The 25,962-nt window shown below is 35.9% G+C and overlaps 1 protein-coding gene across 1 annotated transcript in view; it reads left to right on the forward strand.

The window, feature by feature from the left end:
- The first annotated feature begins 9,878 nt into the window (after positions 1 to 9,878).
- LOC136820582 (uncharacterized) overlaps positions 9,879 to 25,962 on the forward strand; it is an 82,514-nt gene continuing 66,430 nt past the window's right edge. Inside the window, exon 1 of the mRNA XM_067076776.1 lies at positions 9,879 to 9,977. The gene's annotated coding sequence lies outside the window, so the exon portion shown is untranslated. The remainder of the gene's footprint in view (positions 9,978 to 25,962) is intronic.

The raw sequence follows: 25,962 nt of genomic DNA on the forward strand, positions 1-25,962 counted from the left end.
CTGATATAGAGAAACATATGTGAAGGTTCATTCGAGCGTAAACTAATCTCATAACCGATCACCATTGCTAAGGCATATGATGATCTGAAAAGTTTCTCCAGCGGAATTTTACAAAACCGCGTTCGGCAGGGTCTGGGAAAAACTATGACACGTGACCAGATACCGGTATCCTATTGGTCCGCAGTTTTCAAGATTTATTTATCATTTTATAGGAAACAATTTTTTGTAAGAAATAAGTAGCAAAAACCTCTGTATCTTTTGAAAAATTGAATATTTTCCAAGAATTTTTTCAGATGATAACAGGCAATTGTACATGGAACAGTCTGAATCTTCACCTGTCAAAAATACTAACTTTTTTCCTGCTGGAATGTCCTTTGAGCACCTGAACATATCATGGCTACAAAATCATAAATAATATCATTTAATTTGGAGTTTTGAGACCTTTTCAAGCCAAAAGATAATCTCCAGAACTTAGAGTTGGTATTTGTTTATCTTCCAAATCTATTAAAAAGTTCTCATGAAAGTTTTTTGAAGTCTGATTGCAAAAAGTATCAACCCAAAAAGCAGATCATCGAAACAGCTTAAAAAAGCTCAACAAACATAAAATTTCACCAATATCTTATCCAAAAAGAGTATCCAAATATCCAACAATACAAAGAGAGCCTAAACTAGTCAACCTCTTAGTGTTTGAATCAAATTTTTTGTCGGTTGAATGCCTGACAGACATTTCGCACACGTTAAGTTATAATTGTTCTGATAAAATGCTTCATTCCTCCTAATAATCAAGCAGATAACAAGAGAGAAGTAATCATTACATAAGAGAACATACCTGTAATAATTTGGTTGGTGTTTGAGCCTTCATCTTGAACAAAAATAAGAAAATATCCAAGCAAAATCAGTTGTACAAAATACAACTTTCAAAACAGTCTTTCAAAGCTTTTAGGTCAATAAGTATGAGCAGCCACTTCTGTGGGTGTATTTCAGAGCTACACTAAAATAAATAAACAACATTTGAAACATTGAACTTTCCTTTATAAGTCTCAAAATCCATAAAAAATTCAAAACATTGACCAAGAGCCAAAACGTAAATTTCAGGCGCCATCTTGGATTTGGTTCGGAGCAAGAAAGCCACGGTCGCAGTAGAATCGGTTTTGTTTAGCCCACGCATCCAAAGACGGCCCGAGCAAATCGATAAATTTTATGCAAATGCTGCGATTGAATCAGATTGAATCGTGAAAAGTACTCTGAAATTTCAGAGTGTCGGCCATCAAAGAAAACCCGAGAACCTTCGCAGGTCTTCTTGCAGAACCATTCCCTTTAGAGCGCATGCGTGGAATGAGTGGAGCACGAAGAGCTGCTTGGAGGTTAAGCGTAAACATTAAAATAAGAAGATTTTCAATCGGAAATGGACGGAAAGGGATGGTAGTTATTTGGTGTTTTAGGTCCCGAAGGGCGTTAGTGAAAGTCTTGGAAGGGAAATGAAGCCACTTTTTCCATCTGAAAGCAATGATCGGCTACCGTGAGTATCACATGTACAGATAATACACTGTGACGACAAACAAGGATTCTATTAGTGCGCATGCGCGTTCAGCGAATAAAAGAGTAACTATGATAACAATTCAGAATAGTGGACGAATCAAATCATAAGTAAGAAATGTGTACAAAAGATTAAATGAAAGAGGGTCATCTGAAAATAAAACAAGAAGCCCGTTAGGCGTGAAGGCCCAGCAAAAGCGAAATTTACGCGATTTTCGCGAATTTCGAGATTTCCAAAAATTCCAAAAAATGTTTAACAAGATTTCAGGAAAGGGATGTCCAAAGGATTTAAAATTTTACTGCGTCGAGCAAAATAAAATGAAAAATAAGTCGACAAGGATAATTCTCCCTTTCTTGATTTCTTAGAACAGGGAAGTGAAAAAATAAACGAAACATAATGAATGTACAGTAGTCAATCAAAAATAAATTGAATGTTGAAAGCTCGAAACTTTCTACCCGAAGGTAAACAATCAAATTCAAAATATCATTAAATTCAACTTCAATAAGAAACAACATCATTGCATGAAAAAAGTTCTAATCTTGTTCAAATTTACACATGAGCTGCATTTTAGTCTACATTTACCATGTCCATATTCCATTTAAAATTAGTATTTATAATAATTCTGTGTCGAGTTTGAAAAATCAAGCCGCCAATTCGTAAAACACAACAGATCCAGAAACAACCATATTCACACGTAGCATCATGGAAAAAGTTCCAATCTTGTTCAAATTTACACATGAGCTGCAGTTTAGTCTCCATTGCCATATTCCATTTAATCGGTATTTGAAATAATTCTGTGTCGAGTTTGAAAAATCAAGCCACCAATTCGTTGAACGAGACGGATCTAGAAATATATAACCATTTTCACTCGTAGCATCATGGAAAAAGTTCCAATCTTGTTCAGATTTACACATGAGCTGCAGTTTAGTCTCCATTGCCATATTCCATTTAATCGGTATTTGAAATAATTCTGTGTCGAGTTTGAAAAATCAAGCCACCAATTCGTTGAACGAGACAGATCTAGAAATATATAACTATTTTCACACGTAGCATCACGGAAAAAAGTTTCCAATCTTGTTTCAAATTTACACATGAGCTGCATCTTAGTCTCCATTGCCATATTCCATTTAATCGGTATTTGAAATAATTCCGTGTCGAGTTTGAAAAATCAAGCCACCAATTCGTTAAACGAGACAGATCTAGAAATATATAACCATTTTCACACGTAGCATCATGGAAAAAGTTCCAATCTTGTTCAAATTTACACATGAGCTGCATTTTAGTCTCCATTACCATATTCCATTTAATCGGTATTTGAAATAATTCCGTGTTGAGTTTGAAAAATCAAGCCACCAATTCGTTAAACGAGACAGATCTAGAAATAACCATTTTCACACGTAGTGCGTAGTATCATTGAAAAATTTCCAATCTTGCTATAATTTACACATGAACTCCATTTTAGTGTTCATCAGCAAATTCCAGAATCAAGTCTTTTTGAAAACAAGAAACTAAAAGTGAAAGTCAGAAATTGATTTAAGGTATAGAATTTTCACTCAGAAAGCTTCATGAAAACTATAACATATGACAGAATGTTGAAAAAGTTTACAAAGAAAAATCACTACAAAGTTTCTTTGGTTTGAAAGTCTCTTGACCACTAAAGCAAAGAAAATGTTCAAGAAAGTAAGAATCAACACATGAAATCAATCTCCTCGCTTCAACCGCCATCTTGTATCTGTTTTGTTTTGAAAACGTTTGTTGTTTAAGGAGCGCGAAATCAGAAAATATATCTTTTTTAGCCAGTACCTAGCCTATCTCTATCCCAACACGCGATTTTTTTATCACTCTGTTGGTCTATATCGGGATTTAATCTAATAACACTTTTTTAATCAAAATGATATACAACATGAGTCAAATATATTAACAAACATACTTTTGTATAAATTGTAAAAAAAGAGAACAATGAAACACCTGAAAAGACCAAAATGATGAAAAACTGAAAAGAAACCCTCGAAAAAGTAGCCTATGTAATCGTCTAACCCACAACACTCAAACATGCAAGGACGTCAAAATTTCCGTCAGTTTGGAGTCCTTCAGTGCCGCTTGTTCTGGGGTAAACGAACGACTCGATCGTTCACCTCTCAGGCAAGCAACCACTGATCGGATCAAAACGAAGGAAATTTTGCGTCGTATGCCATTCACAACCTCACTTTTCGAGCATTTTTTTGTTTTGCCGAGATTTTATCAGCTAACCTGCTCATAAAAATTGAGCATTCTCGGGCTACACCACCTGTAGCACCAAATACTAATGGGGTGAAAGTCCCTTTCTCAACTTGAAGAATCCGTTCGTTTATATGCTCTCTTTCTTTTGCTTTTCAAGGGAAGTGAATGTAGTGCCAATAGATTTTATGCGATAGCTCGGAGCTAAAAGGTTGCAAACCTTCACGTCAAAAAATGCTCTTTGATACCGCTGCCAAAATCCATTAGCACTAACATCCGCCCTAGCTTCATTCCCAGTAACAGATGAGCGTGGTAAATCGACCTGTTCACGAGACAAATCCATAAGCTGGGGCTCGATCGACACGTCGTGACAGACTTCATTCATCATGGTTGCCAGAGTATCGCGAACGTTGTTATGTCGATGGATAACGTAGCCGCCAAGATGGCAAGATAGCGCATGGTCGATTGTGAAGTTGGCTGAGCAGGCACATTTGATGGGCAGTCGCTTCATTTCCCAGCCATACCTCATGTGGAGTGCGTCAGCGAATTCACGTTTTATTCAATACAAAATTCTCTTCTTTCAGTGGAAGAGTGGTCAGCCACGAGGAAGCACCTTGAGATGAAGCGATTTCCAAAGCTTTTTGGTTGATTGATGGGAGTTGTTGAACGATTTGATCGAGTGATCGTTTTTGTTCTCCAATTCGTTTAGCGGCTAGTGATTTTCAACATCTTTTTCGATTGACTTGGATCAATTGATTCATTTGATTGTGTTATGATGCGCTCGACTAGCACTTTAGTTGCCAAACGACTTGTTTCGTTTTGAAATTTAGCCTCATCCTCGATGTTGATGATTCCAAGGCCTCCCATCTTGATCGGAAACGAGAGGATCTTCCTTTCAATATCGGAGCACTGTCTGCCATCACATATGGCTGGTATGAGGTGAAAACGGATGACATTTTCGATGGGTCGAAGCAATTCTGATATATCGTCTAGAGTTCGGATGATATAGTTGAATTTTTGCCGGTAGCCAATAACGAAGGCGACGTACGCAGCTTGGGGTTGAGTTATTGCAATGTCTGACAAAGTTTTGATTTCTTTAACCCAGGTTTCGACTTTATTTGAAACGAATTCCTTCTTGTAGCTTTTTTCCCCAACAGAAGCACCGAGATGTTTATGCCCCTTTGATGTGATCTTTATAGACGTACCTTCGAATGTGTCGAGTGCCGTTTGATACATTTCGGGTTTTACTATCAACCATGACTTAGAAGGTTCTGGGTAGTAGCCGATAGTTGGACCAAGTTGCGTTAGGTCATCCCACCACTTGCGTAGTGCAACAAGTTTACCAGCACCAGTGATGTCGTCAGCGTACGCGACTTGTTTGGTATCTGGTACGTTTCGGAGGGTGTCGGTCAAGGGAAGCAAACATATGCCGTAGAGAGCCATAGCGATCGGATCTCCTTGTGTTGTACCTTCAGAAGACGACAGCTCTGCTCCTCCAATCGCAAACAGACGGACGTGGTTCGAATAGCAGTTGGTAGCAAACATCGCCAAGGTTGGACAAAGGATGTTAATGTTGTGCATCATAACTTCACGATTTATGCTGTTAAATGCATTTGAAGCGTCGACCAGTAGAACACCGTCTGTGTTCTCGTCGTTGTAGATGTCTGCCATCGCGTGCACTGCAGCCTCACATCCACCCAGCTGACCAGCGCACAGTTGGAGATTGCCAGCTGCTTCTTGTATTTCATTCCTCAGGAATGTTGTAACAGTCTTTCCAACGATGCGTCTAAGAACTTCCCCGATGCCGATCGGTCGAATGCCGGGGTTCTTATCCAAAGGTATCAGGGTGCACGATAAGAACGCCTCCATGTCCCTACCGGATTCTTTGTTGCATTGTTCAGTGCACATGATTCTCGTCATCCTTGCAATCGCCTTGCATAAATCACTAGAACGATCACCGAAGTTTTTTGACAAAAGGATACGTTGCCACATTTGTGCATCGATCTTGGAGGGGCCGGAAGAACCTTTTGTTTTAGCTGCCATACTTTTTATGAGTTCTTCATCGATGGCTTCAAAAAGCGTGGGGTCGATTTTGTTGAATGGTCCCTGAACAATCAGCTCGTCAATCTTTGGTTGACCTCTAGGATGCTTTTGCTGAAGAATTTGCAACGTGGTATCGTTGATTGGTACAATTCCGTGTGAATTCGTTGAGTTAGATAAGAGTTTGATTGCTGCGTTTACTTTGCCTTGAAACATCAAATCACTAAATCGTTTCGATATTGATGTAACTCGATCAGCAGCAGACTTTGAAAATTTTGATTGTAGCATTCGGCTTTCGCGGATCAACGAGTCAAAATCGCCTTCTCTCCAAAGATCCAGACGTCGCTGTAGATGTTTCGTATGTTCTCTCGATTTCGATGTCTTTGATGGTTTCTGTAAAAGGAGCGATGGTAACACGGACAGGGCTTTCAAGGCGACATTCGACAAAGGTGACAGATTGTTCCATAAATTTATCAAGCGAGTGATTTCCTCAACAAAGCTTTTACCGACTGCACCACTTGGGACGTTGAAGATATTCTTCCGCCATTGACTGGTTTCATTGAACGCGGCAGAAAGGATCTGATCGATGTCATTCACTGTGTGATTGCCCCATACTTTTGGCTGGAAATCTTTCGGATTTATCGGTTCTGACGACGATTCTTTATTTAGGCTAAGTGATGTCACTTTAAGGTTGACAGTTTTTTTCGATACAGGATCTTCGAATTCTTTAGTGTGACTTTTAAGCGGACATTTTCTTTCGTGATTTGACCTTCCCGATGGCTTTGAAAATGACCTTTTGCAACCCCATTTACATTCGTATTGAAGTTCTTTCGGTGGTTCTTTAGGTGGTTCTTTCGGAGGTTGAGAGTCACGGTACACGGGCACGGTAGCTAGGTCAGGAACGGGTACATTCGCCACCAAAGATTCTGATTGTACAGCACCGGTTGAACTGTAATTTTCAGGAAAAAGTTTCCGCATCAATTCTTCCATCTTTGGTGTAAACTTTCTTCTGCTTTTAAGCACTGTTCACTAAGCAAAGAGTTAAAATTTCTGGAAAATCAGTACCGTAAGTTACAGATTGACGGTTTTGCGTCCGCCATCTTTGCCGTTGCGTAGATCAAATTTCTTTCTTTGGTCTATCACTTGTTACCACTTTCGCGTCTACGATGGAGAACTTGACCGAATTTATCGACGCCGTGTTTTTTTTATAAAATTCGACGTCACTACAAGCGACGAAAAAAGATGGCGGCAAAAAACATAAACAAAGAAGGGCGGGTGGAAAGGAAAAGAAAAAATTGAATGTTGAGACTTATTGCAGAACTTTTTTTAAGTATTGTGAGGTGTGTCGCTGTGTTGATTGTACAAAATGTTACAAAAATTAAACACAACAAAAAATGTATTGAGTGTTGTTTATAAAATTTCACTGCCTAAAAAGTAAAAAGCAGATAAAGTAACAACCCTACTCTATCAATCTTTTATTGATAAATTGATTGAAAATAAATTGCTCAAATTTTTTGAAATAGAAAATATAAAGCTTACCACCATACATAAAAACAGAGGAATACAAGAATTAAAAAAAAAAAAATTATGCACCTAAAACGACAAAAGATTCCTACCACTTTGTAAAAAAATATGCAAAATTCCCTTGAAAAGAGTAAAAAAGTATAAAAAAAAATAAAATATAAATAAGATTTACTTTGATTTCTGGATTTGTACTTCGCATATATCAAGTTGAAACATGTTTTGATTATTTCGAAACTTTCAAATAATTATTTCTATACTCATAGTGGTTTCCGGTAGAATCCACAAAAGGAAAGAAAAAGGTAATCTTTTAAAAAGGTCTCCTATCTCGAGGATTATTCTGTTAAAAATTATAAATAAAATAATCCAGCTGTAGACCATCAGCCACATTTCCTCATGATATCATCAAAGTATTTGGTGGGCCTCTCGAATTGTGCTTGCCACCAAACACCACCCACGTAAGTAACATATATTCTCTTTGTTAACATTTCTCATTATGAAATACACTACCATGCATTCTGTATGTCCACTGTCTGAATAGAAATAGAAATGTCCACGATAGAAACGATCTGACTTAAAAACAATGTTACTCAAATCTTTCGAAATGAAAAAATAGTGCTTTATTTTGGTAACAAAAACAAGGAGCCTAAGTATATACTCATGTACTTCCAAGTTTGTTGGAAGCAGGGATGATCCATGGAGCAATCTTTAACAAAAATCCAACCACTATCATTCCAACATACAGATATGTTTGATTAATTTGTGTGTCTCACCACACCACTGTCCATTCTTCGACAAATTCATAAAACCATTCGTCAATCTTTGCCCATTTTACCAAAATTAAAGTCTTTATGTAACAAAAATAATCCAACATAAGCAGTGCTCCAGAGAAAGTTTCTTGTAGTCATCTTTCTGCTCTTTCCCTTTATAAATTCGTATCTATTAATTTCTGGATAATTCTAGACAACTAGTGACTAGCCATTCCAAAAACTTTTTGAAGAGTGACTCTTCAAATTTCAAAGTTCAAAGCACAAAATAAATATAAACACAACATTCTGCAACATTTCGAACTCTCTTGGTACGTTTTAGAATGTTTCTAAAGTCACATATTTTCGAATGTTTTCGTTCGAAATGTAGCAAAACATCAGTTCCTACTCTTCCCGCTTCTGTTTTTGAGCTTTGTTTACAAAAACACTCCTTCGCGGTGACAAATTTTATTGGTAGAGTTTTTGCTGCAGTCAAAAGCTACGGTCCTTTGGCTTGAAGCCGAGGATTTTTATTCCCCCACGAATCTCTGGGGGAATAAATGTAAAAAGTTACAGACGATACGGTGTCGAGGAAAAAGCCGTGGTCGTCTGGTACAGGCTAGCCAGTACCCGACTTTCGCAAGCTTTTCCCTCTCCAGACGGCAAAAAGTGTGTTACTGGTATAAAGCGCCGTTTCTACCAAAACGGACAGACAGAAGGAAACACGGAAAAAAAATAGTGACACTCTCTTTAAAGGCCCACTCGCTAGCGCTGGGCCAATGAAATAAACGTTAGAAATTTCAATGACTGCATGGTAAATGTTACACACTTTGGGTTAGTGGAAGAATTTCTATATTTTTCAAATTTGAGAAGAACCGTAAAAAAACTTCTATAATCGGCGCCAAAATAGATTGGGAATTTTGGGTATTTTATCGTTTTTCAGAATTTTATAGGTCGGGCAAGAATTGCAGTTTCAGTACTTCCAAATAGTTTCATTGGATTTTTCGATTTGGGAGGGGTTAAGATATCTAGGCTAGCGTCAAAGCACTTGAAAGGCTTCTATTTTTCGAAAATCATCAAAGTGGAACTCACTAAGAAACGAGATGAAAAACCCCGGTTTTTAGTGAGGTGCTCGCTAATGGAAACCCTTATGCGAAATGAAAGAAGCAAGGGTGTAAAAAGAGAAACTTCTGAATTATCCTCGTATCTTCATTCAATTATCCAAGAAGAATAAAATTTCATGAAAAAATACTAGCCCGGAGATGGCCCGAGTAAGGAACCTTTGGGTTTTCTGTCCCTTGACATTTTTAACAAGAAATTGATGAGAGATTGGGCAGAATGCTGGTTATCGATTCCTTCCAGAGTAATTGTGAAGTTTTTACAAAAAGGCCTGGTAAAAGTAGGTTATTGCAGTACAAATCGTGATCGCATGATGTATTTTAAGTCTAAAGATCGCAATCAGGTAGATGATGTTATCCATGTATTTTATTATGCTATCCACGACAAATATTGACCATGATATTTCAATTCATTTCAATTATTTGCCTTTAAACTCAAAATTGAATTTATTTTGAAAAACTTCTCTCAGCGGTTTGCGTGATGGTGTGATTTGAGTTTTCTTCTTTCGTTATGGTGGGTGCACCGAAATACAAGGGACTGATTAAATTTTGTGGTTTGCGTGATGGTGTGATTTGAGTTTTCTTCTTTTCTAATCTCATCAAGTTTTGATCGTTTTACAATGCAACACTTTTGAATTCCGACAAAATGTACATTGCATTCTTGCTAAGTCATTTAGGGGAATGGGTACCAATGTGTAAAAAGAAAAGGATTATGGGAATAAAGTGAAGGATGACACGACATTTAACAGCATTTCATCTCTAAACAGCAGATCAAGAGGATCAGTGAATCAAAAAACGGTAGGTCATTTATATTATCCATTTGTGCAGTATATAAAGGAGGTTGAAACTTTTTCGAGCCTTACATTATCAGGAGCTCGAAACCTTGAAATTGTTAAGGTCAGAGTAACATAAACCTTTGGATTACGGGGCTTTGACAGAAAAAATATTCAGCTCTCGTTTTGAGGGATCGCCAGTGCCAACTGCAGTTTTTCAAAATTAAAGCCTCATTTCAGTCATTTCGAATGACGAAGTGAATTTTAGTGCTTGCACAAATCTTGATGCTAGGCTTAATCGATTGTATCATTACAAATATCTTTAATCGGCGCCGAAATAGTTGGCACAAAAGGGGAATTTCTTTAAAACTTTAAAACCGAAAGTGATTATTAAGTGCTTTAAAGTACGGTTAGAAAGTAGAGTTTTAAAACTTGACTCGAAAGGCACCTTTTTATGCAATGAGTATCTGATAGATATCGTAACACCGCGTCAAAAGGTGTGCGATACGTATCCATACACCTTCAGTGTCTGAATAGCCGGGGCAATGCGTGCAACGATGTTAATCGTGCACCGTATGCGAATCTATCGTGTGACCCGGGGGGGGGGGGGGGGTAGTGGGTTTACCAACTGACGGTATATACGGGGGAAAATGGCTTTTAGAATCACATCGTTACAGTGCAGAAAAAAATCGTGAATTTCGTACCCTTACTGTGTATTTTTTCTAAATTTAAACTCTTTTAGAGCAAAAAAATCAAGATTTTCGAGCAAAAATTTGAAATTTTTCCTAGATTTGCTGAAATTTCCACCCATACAGTGAATTTATCAAAAGTCCACCCTTACACAGTGCATTTTTGATATTTTGAAAAACATACCCTTGACCGCCGGACATACCCATCAGTCAATTTGCCTGACTGCCCCCCGGATGTGACCCTTGCCCTATTCGTACTAGGGGGGGGGGCTATTTCTGTTCGGAAGTCAAACTATTGGTAATAGCTCCTAAAATAATAGAGCTTTTGCCGTGAAATTTTGTGTAAATTCCTAACTTTTATTTTGCTTCAAAATAAAAAGAAAATTGACACCTAAATATTTTCACACCTTGAGCATGATGACATTTCTGACAGTAAGGTGTCACAAAAATTGACACTTTTCCAATACAAATTTACTTTTAATGTCAAATATATCGTTTAAACCGTAATTTATTGAATATTTAGGATAAAATAAGCATTTTAAACTCAGGCAACTTTTTTCTAAATCCTTTATTAGAATACAATAGCTATTTATAAGAACAATGGAAAATTTCGGCCTTTGCTCACTTTGGACATGATGAGTGACGTCATCAGAAAAATCTTTTGTCAAAAGTTACCTTACGTGACAAGGATCTTGTGTGCCAAATTTCATCCAAAAAGACCCACTAGATCAAAAGTTACAGGAAAGGCCCCCCCTAGTTCTGAACCGCCCCTAAAAGCCTAGTTTGAATAGGGTTAGGGATGAAATGAAAATACTGATGTATCATGTAATTATGCTTTTTTAACGTTTATTTGAGCACTTTCAGAAAGTAACTTTTTTATTCAATTGACCATAAACTTTGATCCAACTAAGCGAATTTGATAAATGACCCATAAAAATGTAAGTTTATCTTTCTTGTTCCAATAGAATAGGAATGGTTATTCTAAAATTTTCAGACTTTTCAAATTTTCAAAGAGAGAAACTTTTTTGTGGCACATCCGGTATGTTTATCTTTTGTACTAATTAGCCTCCGTCTCGAAACGCGGTCAGCGAATTTTGCGGATGATTTCACAGCGAAAATGCATCCAGTGAAATGTAAGTAATGTATCATGATTCAAGTCGACTGATATAATTATACACATAATTATATACACGTTTTTTTTTATTAGAACACCTAAAATTTGGCTGAGCCTGGATGTGCTTTTTTTTTTTAGCATGCAAAATAAAGAGCACTTAAAATTGGTAAAATTTGGACAATATTTGACTCTCGATTTTAGAAAATCCATCCCTAAGTTCAGTTAAAACTGCTTAAAAAGAGGAAAAAATTGTAGTTTCTTGTCATTTTTTTCCAAACTGAGGCTGGGCATGTTCTTACGATGTTCTTATTAATTTTTCGACGAATTTCAGCCTCAATGTTCTTATAAACTAGGTTCTAATAAAAAAAAAACGTGTACACATCTTTTTTCTCTTGAAACTTCTGAGATACTAAATTACTTATTCTATGCACATAGGGGTAGCCATCCTTGTAGTTTTGTTCCTATTTTTTCCGATTCACAGTTTATATCTATTATGGGCCTCTGATCCATTCTTAGTCTATAGACTTTCATATCTTTATGGGGTTCACTTTAGGTCGTTTGGAGGCAAGGCCGCTTCTTTATCTCTGGTAGGCCCTGATGATATCGCGGTCTCTCCTCCATAACGAAGTGACCCAGGGTATTTTTAACATCGGGTGCTGTTATTTATGCATTTCTTTTCAAATAAAAACGAGAACATGTACATTTTATTTTAAACATAGTTTTTGTTTAGTTGTAATTTTTTTGGATGTAAGTATTATACCAAATCTAATGGTGATAAAAGAGATTTAAAAAAAAGAATTATAATAATAGTATATGTTACAAGTTCCGCTACGGATTTTCAAACTCGGTTATAATAAAACAATTACATGTTAGTAGCAGACCCGACTGACAATTGCTATGTAGGAGGTTGAAACATGAGTTTCCGAAAGCATCCACCGAAGGGGGACTTCAAAATATCTGTTCTGAAGGCACGTTCCAGCTGGATATGGCGGTCTGTTCTTAGCGAACTAAAGAAAAAAGTCTGCTGGAAAAAGTTGAAAAGTTGTCTGTTCTACTATAGATTGGGACCAGCTGGAAAAATATGATCTGTTCTTACCAAAAAATAGTTTGATATCCAAAAAATAAGGTGTCTAAGAATTTCCTATCTGTTCTGAGGGAATTTCAAAAAAGTCAAAGAGTCTTTGAGATCCGGCAAGTACAAAACGCCTACTCCTACTACTTAATACTTACTACCTACTACTTACTACCTACTGTAAAATAGCTCAGAACGGCTCGAAATTACCTTTAAAATATTCAGCATGTTAGAATTAGCAAAATCTGAAACTAAAAAAGTTAAAACTTCTTCTTTTATCGTACTTTGAAGACTTCAAAATATTTTATCTCTTTTATTTTGTTTATGACTTTTTCCCGCGCTTTTTCTATAAAGTTTACAGGTTTACAGACGCACTTCTTCGTAGAAGAGAAAAATATTTCCTCCACTTATTTATTCATGTCAGTTTTATTTATAAGAACCGATCAATCTAAAAAGTTAAAATACTTTAAGTAAGTAGAGCCCCATGTTTCACTGGGTACTTGCTGAAAATCCTTTGACATGTCTTTGACATTTATTGACAAAATGACCCTTTTGAAGCAAACTAATGACAGGGTCGTTAAATATGACCTTTGTAGACTTCATTTTATGTAGCAAAAATTCTTATTGTGCTCAATAAGATGCTTTCAGTATCGCAAGGTAGAAATTTTCAGTAGGAAAATACTACAAAGAGCTGTTTTAGAGGTGTCAATTTGACCATGTCAAAGTATTGAGGAAATGAAATTTTTGATAAAAATATTAAAAGCTTCGCAAACCAATTCCAAGAAATATTTTGGCACCATTTGATATGATGCAGATCATACAATAGGATAGAGATAGATTGACCCCCTATTTATATTACAGAGCCTTTTTTAGACATTACGTGTATTATTATTGTTTTATAGTTCGAGAGCTGTTGGCCTTTTTATTAGGTCATAAGCCTCAGAATTTTATCGAAAACTGTCAAAAAAGTTTTGTCAGATCGAACACTAGCGGTCTCTTTGATCTCCACGAGCCCAAAAAAAGGGGGGGTTTGTAGGGGTTCGAAATACCGTTTTCCCGTCAAAATTTTGGCTGAATCTAGGAATCCCGAAAATTGAAAAAATAATAACACCGTCACACCGGCTTGTACAGGGCAAAAATGTACCTAAATACCGTCACCGTCTGATTTTGAAATACCGTTTTCCCGTCTCTTTTTTCGTCAAATCCCGTAATACCGTACTAAAAAAGGGCCAATCCCGTCACACCGTAAAAGTACAAACCCGCCCCAAAAAAGAGGTAAAAAAGGGCTTAAATTTAGGTCATGAGCCTCATGGCTAAAATTTTACAGGTGATTAGTACAACCCTTAAGAACAATGAAAAACGAAAATCTAATCAAAAAAATATTATAATAAGAGTCATAAGAGGGAGTATGTTTAGGAAAAAGGAAAGTTCTTATAATAAGAGTCATAAGAGAGAGTAGGTTTAGGAAAAAGAAAAAATCAAGATAATGGCCTTTTGTTTTATACTTCAGTATACTTATACTTATACGTAAATATGCTAAATATTCCTTTAGATAACACTTTTTTCAAGTAAATATAAGCAAAGACTTGTGTGTTAGCATTCAGATATCACATAACCAATTTTTTTAGAATAGAAATTTCGAACAAGCGAAAGAGAGTTCTGGTCTGTAAAGTATACAAACTGAGTAGGTAGTAAGTAGTAGGTAGTGGGTAGTAAGTATTAAGTAGTAGGTAGTAGGCGTTTTGTACTTGCCGCTTTGAGATCTGTTCTTTTCCTTCTGAATGTGGTTGCCTGGAGTGCCAGCTAAAAATTCTCTATCTGTTCTACAAAACATTTGGAAATTGTCGATCTGTTCGCACAGATATTTAAAGTTAAACTGTTAGCTGGAAATTAAGTTTCTGTTCTTAAAAGTCCTTCAATGTCGAGCTGGAATTTAGCGATCTGTTCTTATAACATTTTGTCAGCCCTGGTAGATAAGAACAGTTAACTCGCATAAAATCAATCGCCTAGTAATTTCGTACCTGTTCTGAAAGTTTTTTCACCTCCTAGCTGGAAAAATATATCTGTTCTGAATTAAAAATTTCTCTCCTGAAAAAGGAGAAACTGTTCTTAACTTCGGGGAAATCCTTCCAGCTGGCAAATAAGAACAGACATTTGCAAATTTTAGGTCGTTGGCTGCTTCTGAGTTTGTACTGGATGGAAAGATGCAGTTTGTTTTCAAGTTAAATCTTTAAAATAAAACAAACTGTGAGGGTTTCTTTACTTCCAAACAACCTATCAATAGTTTTGGAACACTCCATAATAAAGGTGGCTGTTCTTGTGGATTGGCTTTCTGGTTACCCCATATAAACACAATGTGACATTTGATAAAAAAAGTGAAAACTAAAAATTTAATTTTATTCATTATTTGACGTTTCGGTGTCTTCTTTGCACCATGATCACAAGTATAGTAAAAAAAAAATTCAAAACGAATTTCAATTTACAACATTCAAAGAAAATCACAAAATTAAAAAATTACTACCAGGTAATTACAAGTTGTTAAATTTCACAAAGGAGCGCATACATCCTAAAAGAGCTCAAGACACACACAGTATCCTAACAGAGTTCGAGCTTTGCTTCGAAGGTTTAAAGGATTTAGATATGAACATTGATGTTTACAGTAAAGATCGATTTAAGAACAAATTTTCCGATCTTGCATATTCTTATTGTCAAAATTACAACGATAAGAATGAAAGAAATCTCACTGATGATGAGATGAGAGGACTATTTAACTTGAGCAAGGATAAGAGTACTGTTATTTGCAAAGCTGACAAAGGCAGGTGTGTTGTTCTTCTTCGTTGAGCTGATTACGTAGCGGAACTAGAAGTAATGCTTGGCGACACTAAAAAGTGCACCCGATTGAAAGACGATCCAACCATCAAACGCGAGGAAAAGCTAATTCGTTACCTCCTCAAATTGAAGAAAAACAACTCCATTACCGAGGAATTCTACAAGTAAGTTCGTCCTGGTGGTTCCCAGCCAGCCAGATTGTATGGTTTACCAAAAATACACAAAACCAACCATCCTCTCAGACCAATATGCTCATCCATCAACTCGTACAATTACAAATTGTCTTCTGAATTGGCAAAGATTCTGTCTCCACATTCCACGAACAATTACACAATACGTAATACATTCGATTTTGTGAATGAAATCCAAAACATGGATTCCTCCTCCACCCACATCGTCAGTTTTGACGTATCGAGTTTGTTCACCTCAATACCACTTGACGAAACCATCAAGATTGCGTTGGATTATTTATTTGAAAACGAGTCTAATGTTCGTGGACTATCGCGAGACGAATTTCAAAAACTTTTAGAAATGGCTACCAAAGAGACTAATTTCATTTTCAATGGAAAGATTTATGACCAGATTGATGGAGTCGCCGTGGGGTCACCATTGGCTCCGGTATTAGCTAACATCTTTATGCGCAGTTTTGAGGAAAACGCTTTCAAAAATTGTCCTCAAGACGTAGCACCTCCTAAATACTACCGACGTTACGTAGATGATAGTTTCTTACTTTTCAACAACCAGTCTCACGTACTGCCTTTCTTTAATTATTTGAACGGGAAACACACGAACATTAAGTTCACGAAAGAGGAAGAGTCACCGACTGATGAGAGTTTTCCCTTTCTAGATGCAAAAATCATGAAGCTAGGAGGGAAATTTGCCACAAGCACATATTACAAACCTACCCACACTGGCCTTTACACTAATTGCTACAGTTTCACCCCTAGAAAGTACAAACTCAATTTAGTCAAGAATATTCTTAATAGAGCCTGGAAAATCTGCTCTAATCAAGAACTTTTCAAGAAAGATTGGGATGTGATAAAAGGGAACCTTTTAAAGAACAAGTTTCCTGAAAAACTTTTGAAGTCGTTAGCAGATAGTTTTGTTAAGAAGATGAACTCTGTACAAGATGAGACCGTTGTCATGACTGTTCCAAAGAAGGAAGTTTCTTTGACTTTACCATTTCTTGGGAACTCGTCTGAGGTTTTAAAGAAACGTCTATTGGCACTGTTTAGGGTTACATACCCGCAAATTGACCTAAAGGTCAAATTTTGCACCACTCTTCGGATTGCACATTTGTTTAATTTCAAAGATAAAATACCTTTAAGGTTTCGAGCTTGGATCGTGTATGGAATGCACTGCACAAATTGCAATTCTTTCTACGTGGGTAAGACCAAAAGACATGTCGCCACCAGATACAAAGAACATCGTAACCCCGAGAAACCCTCCGCGGTTACAACTCACATAATGACTGAAAATCATGATTTTTCCATAGAAAATATGAAAGTTTTACATAATAGTAATTATTGGATCGATGAAGAGCTTTATATAAAAGAAACGCTGATCATAAGGGAGCTCAAACCGGACTTGAATGAGCATGTCTCTTCATTCCCCCTTGAGCTCTTTTAGGATGTATGCGTTCCTTTTATTTGTGAAATTTAACAACTTGTAATTACCTGGTAGTAATTTTTTAATTTTGTGATTTTTTTTGAATGTTGTAAATTGAAATTCGTTTTGAATTTTTTTTTTACTATACTTGTGATCATGGTGCAAAGAAACCGAAACGTCAAATAATGAATAAAATTAAATTTTTAGTTTTCACCTTTTTTTATCAAATTTATCTGGCCCAGCAAGAAATTTTTACAATGTGACATGAAAGTGAAGAGACAAGATTTGTTGGTTTTTGTTTGATTTGTTGACTCATATATCTTATTGCAAACAGGCAAATTGGATAGCAAATGACTTTTTATGTATTGATTGGCTCTACATATGATATCTCTAACTTTGAACACCTCCAGAATGTTGAAAAAAGTATTTTACGAGATAAGTTTCGATTATAATTTTCATGGAAATTTTTAATCAACAGATTTGACTTGGCGTCAGTTTTGTTTGGTTGACGGTTGGTATCGTGATCATTAAAAGCAATGAAATGCCACACAGTCACTCTACACATGATGCCTCTAGCCATGATTGGTATCAAAATGTTGGAAAAAAAATTTTTTACGAGAAATTGTTGATAGAAATCACATTGACTTATTTTTACAATTTTGGCGGTGTGGGTTATGTTGGTTGATAATGTTTACACTGTGGGATGGTTTTCAAAACCTGTTATATTGATTTTTGTTTGTTGGAATTTATAATAAAAAAAAGAGAGCCTTTTTTTGATAAATACTTTATTTTTTTCATGAATCGAAAAAACCGTGTGGATGGTTGACATCTTTCTCTAGTCTTGTCTTGTAAACCAATACAGTGTCTGTTTTCAAATCTTAAAAGCTCTATACCTACTGAATTGAAGCTCTGACATAGCTCTGTTTTTAAAACTTTGAGCCATATTTTTTCTTTGTTGCTATTAAAGATAGATTTTTAAATTGTCGTAATGTAAATTTATGGTAAAGTTTTAGTCTTTGAGTTTAGTTCATCTACAGTAGTATTTTCTAAGTAATCCTTTCTTGTAAATATAGTAACATTTAACCAGACTCATTGCCCTCATTATATTCAAATTTGTATTTTTTTAGGACTGATATAAGTACATATTTTTAAAGACCAAAACAAAGCAAACAACATGCCAGTTCTTTCTGGAGGGGGGCGTACGGGGATCGCAGACACCGAAATAACCGACGCATATTTCTTGGATTACCGTCAACACTGACAGCAAAATTTGGTAAAATCCTTATTTTGTCACCGCATGGCATGTTTGACACCGAAATACCGTAACTTTTTTCTTCAAACACCGAAACACCGACAGGAAAAAGGGTTAATACCGTCACACCGTCAAAACCGTACGCCCCCCTTTCTGGACAAATATATATACTTTATTGTGTGCTTTGATTTCTATTTCAATCAACCCTCTCAACTACTTATCTTTCAACTATCGGCATTTAGGAGTATAAAATGGGCTTCCATAGTGCCACTTTCTGTAAAGTATTTTGTGCAAATTTTCAACAAAGTAAACTTCATGACTGTCCTTGTCCCTTATGTTAAAGTTGTTTTGATGGAGAGCATTGCCATTTTTGGTAGCCTTCACATATCAATAAGGAGCTTTGGTGTAAATGTTTCTTTCTGATGAAATTATACTAATCTGGAACTATTAGGCCTTCATGAACTTTCTAGAACAATAATCTTGCTCCCATCTTGAGAAACACTGGAGAAATAGGTTAGCATTCCCTGTCATAATTTCACATATTTCCTTTGCTTTCTGCCTGAAAACGCTGCCGTATAGCTGAAAACGAAAGTGAAACTGTGAAAACGTCCGCAAATTCGGGCCCAGTCTTCTTCCGAGACTGAGGCTAATTGAAATACTCGAAATTAGGTATTTTATGAAAGTACATTTATAAGAGGTTGTAAAATAGTGAATTATAAAATATCTAATTTTAAGTGTGGTGGCTAAGAGAGTCCAAAGTGCAACTTTGTAGGCCTTAAGGGATATGTGGGTTTAAGGAATATCAACTGGTAATTGGCTCTATGAATATCATGAATATTAATTGGTTTAAAAGTTGTAATGTAATGTTCCAGTCCCTTAGTTCGCTTTTTAAGATTCTGGATAGCGCTCACGTAATTATTAAAAGTGATGTAAGTGGCTTGTATACCGTGAAAAGCACAGGTCGATATCATATATTGACCTGTGCCGACCAATCGAGATTCTATTCAGCGTGCAATCAACGGAAAGAAAAGTAACCATGACGACCATCAAAGATCTTGGATGAAGTTCAAAGTTGATATTTTTACTCTCGTCGTTGAAAACACAACTAAAAATGTCATCAATACTTTTTAAAAAGAGTCAGTGATAGAGAATCATAACATAAAGTATGTCTATTATTTCGATTCAATTAAAGTGACATTTCCGTAATTAAAAGCTTAGTAATTACTGTTATACATTTGGGGATCATGTAAAAGATTCCTTTTGAAAGAAACTCATTTTCAATTATACTTGCAGGTTTCTGGGGAATTCGTAAATAGTAAATTGCATACTGATACAGTCTGCTAGACATTTGCTCTTCATCTTTGATTCTTTCTACAGTCATTAGATTGACACATGCGCGATAAAATTTCTATTATTGGTCTTCAGAGGTTAATATATTCTTTGAAAACTTAACTTTTGATACTCAGGGTATGGCTTGTATGAGAAGAGATTGTATGGAAATGCATCTCTTCATTGTTTCTCACCAGGGGGGTAGGGGGGGTTCAAAGTTTACGGTGACACGGTATCGGCCTTTTTTCTGTCCGGTATTTCGGTATTTCGGGATAAAATTGCCGGTATTTCGGTATCTAGTACCCCTTGAACCCCCCTACACTAGTCAGAAGTGGAAAAAATCTATTTATTTTCACGATCACAGCTTTCATTAATAAATAATGGGATAAACGGCAAACGTTTCTACTTCCCAGTAGACCTTGATAAGCAATCATAAAGTTGCACCGCACCTTTCAAAGGAAAGGGCTGACTGCACTCCTCCAACAACTGTTGAAGCACACAGTTTTTTTGTGTTTTTTTTCCCGCAGACCTTTTAATGCAAAAGCGTTCTTTGAAAAAAAAACTATAACACTGCACTACCGAAAACAATCATTATAGATTATATTTACAAACTTACAAAGTGTTTTGAATACCAATAACATGACACACACAAAGTAATCACAAGTTTTGTGTACTAGTTAAAATTTCATAAGTATCAAAAATTAAACTAGATATAGCTTGCATTAAAATGCCACCGTTTAAATATCATTTTATAAAAAGAATTTGCTCATACTGTCACCAGCCTTGGTTTACTTGAAAAAATATTTACTGAAAGGTATAGAACCGCGTGAAGATCACTGTGTATCGAGAGTCTATTATTAAAAAAACCGACTAAATGTCTACAACATTTGACGTTTCAAATTAAAACCTTAACTGTAGCATTCTCACTACGGTGGCAAAAATAGAAAAGAAATATGAACTTAGTTATCGCCGCTTGAAGTGACCTTTCTGTCACAAGAAAACAATGTAATGAGATAGATTCACGCAAAGATCTCAAAATACAAAATCAACTCAATCTGATTGGTTGTAACAAAAATAGTAATTGTATTCTAACACCCCTGTGTCAGAAACCCAATGGGACGCCAGTCCCACTGAAAAATTAAGCAGAAATTTTGTCCCCGATGAGAAAATTTGAATTTCAGCTTTGGGAAATCGACTTTGATTCTATCCCCACTCGAAATTCCATGTTTAAAAGTTGCACTCCAATACCGTCCCCACTGGGTTTTTGAACCTTGAAACAATAGAATTTCTATCCCCATTATGATTTCAATAGGAATTTTTATCCCCAACAAGGAAAAAAGTTCCACTGGGGCTGTGAGACAGGGGTGTATTCCAGTCCAGTGTTCAGCCCAAAGACATTTGTTTAACAGATACCAGTTTACAATTTCTGGTTGACCAATACAAATGAGGCTAAATTGTTTTATGCCACTTCACTCGCCTGAAATCCTATTACTAATAGGAAAGATACATTAGACTAAAAGTAGGCATTTTCTTAGCAAAGAAACACTTGAAAATTTAAAATATCCCCGTCTACACAAACCGGTTTCTCCTCCTTCCGACAAGTACAACTATTCCATCACAGCCCCTTATTATACACAGGAAAAATTTTGCATTTTCCATGGCTTGGAATATCCAAAAATCCAGTTTGAAAAAAGCCAAAATCCAAAAAGTTATTACAGAGATGTGGAAAAAGAGATCTTAAACAAGGTTTTTGTTTTTGGCTCGATGGCTCCCGGTCAATCTCTCGTTGTTGTTCGCACAGACACGTGGTTGATCTTAGATCACTCACACAGCTCAGCATGGCACAATTTGAAACTATGACACAAGTACCCTATGTATGCTTCACTGTGCGAACTCACTGCGATTGACCGAGGCCGCTCCGAGGGACGCCTCACCTGACGGAAACTTACAGCTTGACTTCTCACATTATAGCCTTAATATCTTGGTTAGCTATACATCACGACAGTTCTGCGCGAAAAATCGCTCGTGGTTTTCTCAAATGACATGCGCAGAAAATGGTACAAAAACATGAATTTTTTACGTTTTCCAAACTGTTTGGAGAAACATACATCTCCAACGCAAAAAAACTAGTTTTTCAATCCGAAGTCTTAATCTTAAAAAAAATCTTATTTCCAACATCGATTTTTGACGCCTTTTTCAATTCCCAAACTGTTTGGAAAAATAAAAATATCCCACCCAAAAAGTCATTTTTTCCAATCAGTCTTGGAAAATTGTCATTTCTACATTGTTTTTTTTTTTTCACTTGATTTTTCAAGGGCATTGGTTTATTCTACAAAACCCCTAAAAACATATGGGTAATTTACGTTTTCCAAATCAGCTTAAGATAATCGCTCTAATTTCCAACCTTCAATTATAAAACCAAAATTTCCAACCCAAAAATGTTGAATTTCCAACCTTGGAAATCGAAAATTTTTTCCTGTGATACTTGAGAGTTATCACTTTTAGCCTTGTATACAATAATACTGAATGGAAAAGAGCTAAAAACAATTAAAATTCCAATGCAGACGAGAAATTCTGGCTAGAAATATTTCAATATCGGTGAAATACAGCAAATTGTTTAACCCTATTCAACCTAGACTTTTAGGGGTGGTTCAGAACTAGGGAGGGGGGGGGCTTTTCCTGTACCACCCCTTAACTTTTGATCTAGTAGGTCTTTTTGGATGAAATTTGGTACACAAGATCCTTGTCACATAAAGTAACTTTTAAAAAAAATTTCTGATAACGTCACTCATGCCCAAAGTGAGCAATAACTGAAAATTTACTTTGTTCTTATAAATAGCTATTGTATTCTAACAAAGGCTTTAGAAAAAAGTTGCCTGAGTTTAAAATGCTTATTTTATCCTAAATATTCAATAAATTACAGTTTAAACGAAATATTTGACACAAGAAATTAATTTGTAATGGAAAAGTGGCAATTTTTGCGACACCTTACTGTCAGAAATGTCATCATGCTCAAGGTGTGAAAATTTTTATGTGTCAAATTTTTTTTTTTAAGCTAAATAGAAGTTAGAAATTTACAGAAAATTTCATGGCAAAATCCTTATTATTTCGGGAGCTATTACCAGTAATCTGACCTCCGAATAGAAACAGCCCCCTAGGACAAATAGGGTTAAGTAAACAGGACAGAACACTGGCATAATGTATTTCCCCTTGTTACTTGACTTGATTAGTTGGGTAATCCCCTCAATTACTTGACTGTATGTTTGCTTTCTCTTTCATCGTTAATCTCATGCTTTCTTGAACCACTTCTCGAGTTAGTAGGTTTTTAACCATTTTAGGCTCTTTCACATCCAGTTATTTGCTTTGAAAAAACACAAAAAGTTGTGGTTCCTGGATAATGTGTCCTCAATTACTGCCTTCCTGTGAATTTCTTTTTTAGATTTTGCAAAATCTTTTTAGAGGCCCACTTTACAGCCTACATTGGGCGATAAATTGAGCCAAATATAATTATTTGATAACCTGTTAGAATTATAACCCTAGGTATGAATAGATCGTGTTTTGTTCGTGTTTTTGAAAGCCTTCCAGTCCCGCCACTACCTCGATCGAATATCCTTCCTCGTCATGTCAAAGATGTTATTTTTTATTTAAAAATTTCCTGCTCAAGGGAAATTTTTCTTAAAACGGTGCGCTTTCTCCTCCTTTTCCAGTGCGCGGTTTTTTACCGCCATTCTACGCCCATGTACAGTATTACGCCACCGCCCTTCTGTCTGTCCGTTTTGGTAGAAACGGCGCTTGATACCAGTAACACACTTTCTGCCGTCTGGACAGGGAAAAGCTTGCTAAGTCGGGTACTGGCTATAAAAGATATATTTTCTGATTCCGCGCTCCTTAAACAACAAACGTTTTCAAAACAAAACAAGATGGCGGTCGAAGCGAGGAGATTGATTTCGTTTGATTCATACTTTCTTTGTTCTTGAACATTTTCTTTGCTTTAGTGGTCAAGAGACTTTCAAACCAAAGAAACTTTGTATTGATTTTTCTTTGTAAACTTTTTCAACATTCTGTCATATCGTATAGTTTCTGCTCAAGTTTTCATAAAGCTTTCTGAGTGAAAATTCTACCTTAAATCAGTTTCATTTTTAATTTCTTGTTTTCAAAAAGATTTTATTTTTAGGAATTTAATGGCTTCTAATATAAAAATAAATAAACAGAAATGCAGCTCATGTGTTTGAATAAGTTGGAACATATTTCTTGATGCTATACAAGGTGAAGGTTACTTCTGGATCTGTCGCACTGTTTGTTAACAACCGTCAGGCACCGTCAGGTGTGGCATGATTTTCAAACTCGACACAAAATCATTTCAAGTAAACTGATTCTGGAATAGACCTTTTTTCAAAGAGGCCACCCTGTTGAATAATTATGTAGTCCAGCAGAAAAACAATGATAAAACCATGCATAATTATTACAATATGCACGATACCAGACGATACAGTAATTATGCATGGCTCTATCATTGTTTTTCTGGCTGGACTACATAATTATTCAACAGGACGTCCTCTTTGAAAAAAGGTCTATTTGTTGATGGACACTAAAATGGAGTTCATGTGTAAATTAGAACAGGATTGGAACTTTCTCCATGATGCTACGTGTGAAAATGGTTATTTCTAGATCTGTCCTCGTTTAACGAATTGGTGGCTTTGATTTTTCAAACTTGACACAGAATTATTTCAATACCAATTAAATGGAATATGGCAATGGAGACTAAAATGCAGCTCATGTGTAAATTTGAACAAGATTGAAACTTTTTCCATGATGCTACGTGTGAAAATGGTTATATCTAGTTCGGTCTCGTTTAACGAATTATTTGGTGGCTTGATTTTTCAAACTCGACACAGAATTATTTCAAATACCGATTAAATGGAATATGACAATGGAGACTAAAATGCAGCTCATGTGTAAATTTGAACAAGATTGGAACTTTTTTCATGATGCTACACATTAAATGAAATGGTCATTTCTGGAGCTGTCGCATTTAACGGTCAATGGCTTGGATTATTCAAACTCGACTCACATAATTGTTTATAAGTCGAATTGACCTCGATGGAGGAAAGAGGGAGAAGATGAACAAAGACAATACAACGAAGAAGCTCAATAAATCGATGTGGCACCATTTTTACATTTTTTGATGTTGTTTCTTATGGAAGTTAAATTTAATGATATTTTGAATTTGACCTTTGGGTAGAAAGTTTCGAGCTTTCAACATTCAATTCATTTTTGATTGACTACATTACATTGCAAAAAGTCTAATTTTTTTTATTGTCTAATTTTTTTTATTGACACTGTGTGTCGTTATTGCCCCCGCAGGAGCGTAGCGACGAGGAGGCACTCATAGTTTCACGCATAGATATTGGACTGGAATCTCGAGATTTTGTTGTTTTTTTGTGTTTTGTCGCGCAAGCATCCCCGTAGTTAGTCTCTTCCGTAAATGTTCGGTTTTGCATATTTTCATATTACGTTATATGCTATTACCATTATTACATATTACAATTTATTAGTTTTGATTTAGCTTTGAAAAGCTGAAGCGAGTGTTATAAATGCAAATTATAACAGTGTATGATATAACACGAATTACAATATTACTTGTGCAAATCATCAAAACAAACAAAATGGCAGACTGGTTATGATGATGAGCTGATTCATTGACTGGAAAAAGTGTTTTGTATGTCAAATTTTGTTTCTTGTCTTTGAAATCAGAAGTTCATTTCAGCAATGATTTCAATTCTTTTTCTGGAATCTTTAAAGAAATTTGCTCAAGTTTTTTAATGTACGTACATTTGATATTTTTTGTTCAAATTGTAATTTATCTTTGTCTGTTATTATATCAATAACTAGCTTTATTGTTTATAGAGCTTCTTGAGCTTTAAATACCATCATATGGTCGTAACTCAAGAAAGTCCTTCTTAACTTTGTAAAACAAGATACCGGCAAAGTACAAAAATGTCGAATGTATGCATTATGGCCATATGTAAAGTTGAATCCAAAAGTGGTTGAATCAATGTAAACAAACTTTTTCTTTTGGTCTTCAAATAGATTTACCTCACTTAGAGTGTATTCACT

Source organism: Clytia hemisphaerica, unplaced genomic scaffold (assembly GCF_902728285.1).
Source record: "Clytia hemisphaerica strain Z4C2 unplaced genomic scaffold, Clytia hemisphaerica genome assembly, whole genome shotgun sequence".
In the NCBI taxonomy this organism is placed as follows: domain Eukaryota; kingdom Metazoa; phylum Cnidaria; class Hydrozoa; order Leptothecata; family Clytiidae; genus Clytia; species Clytia hemisphaerica.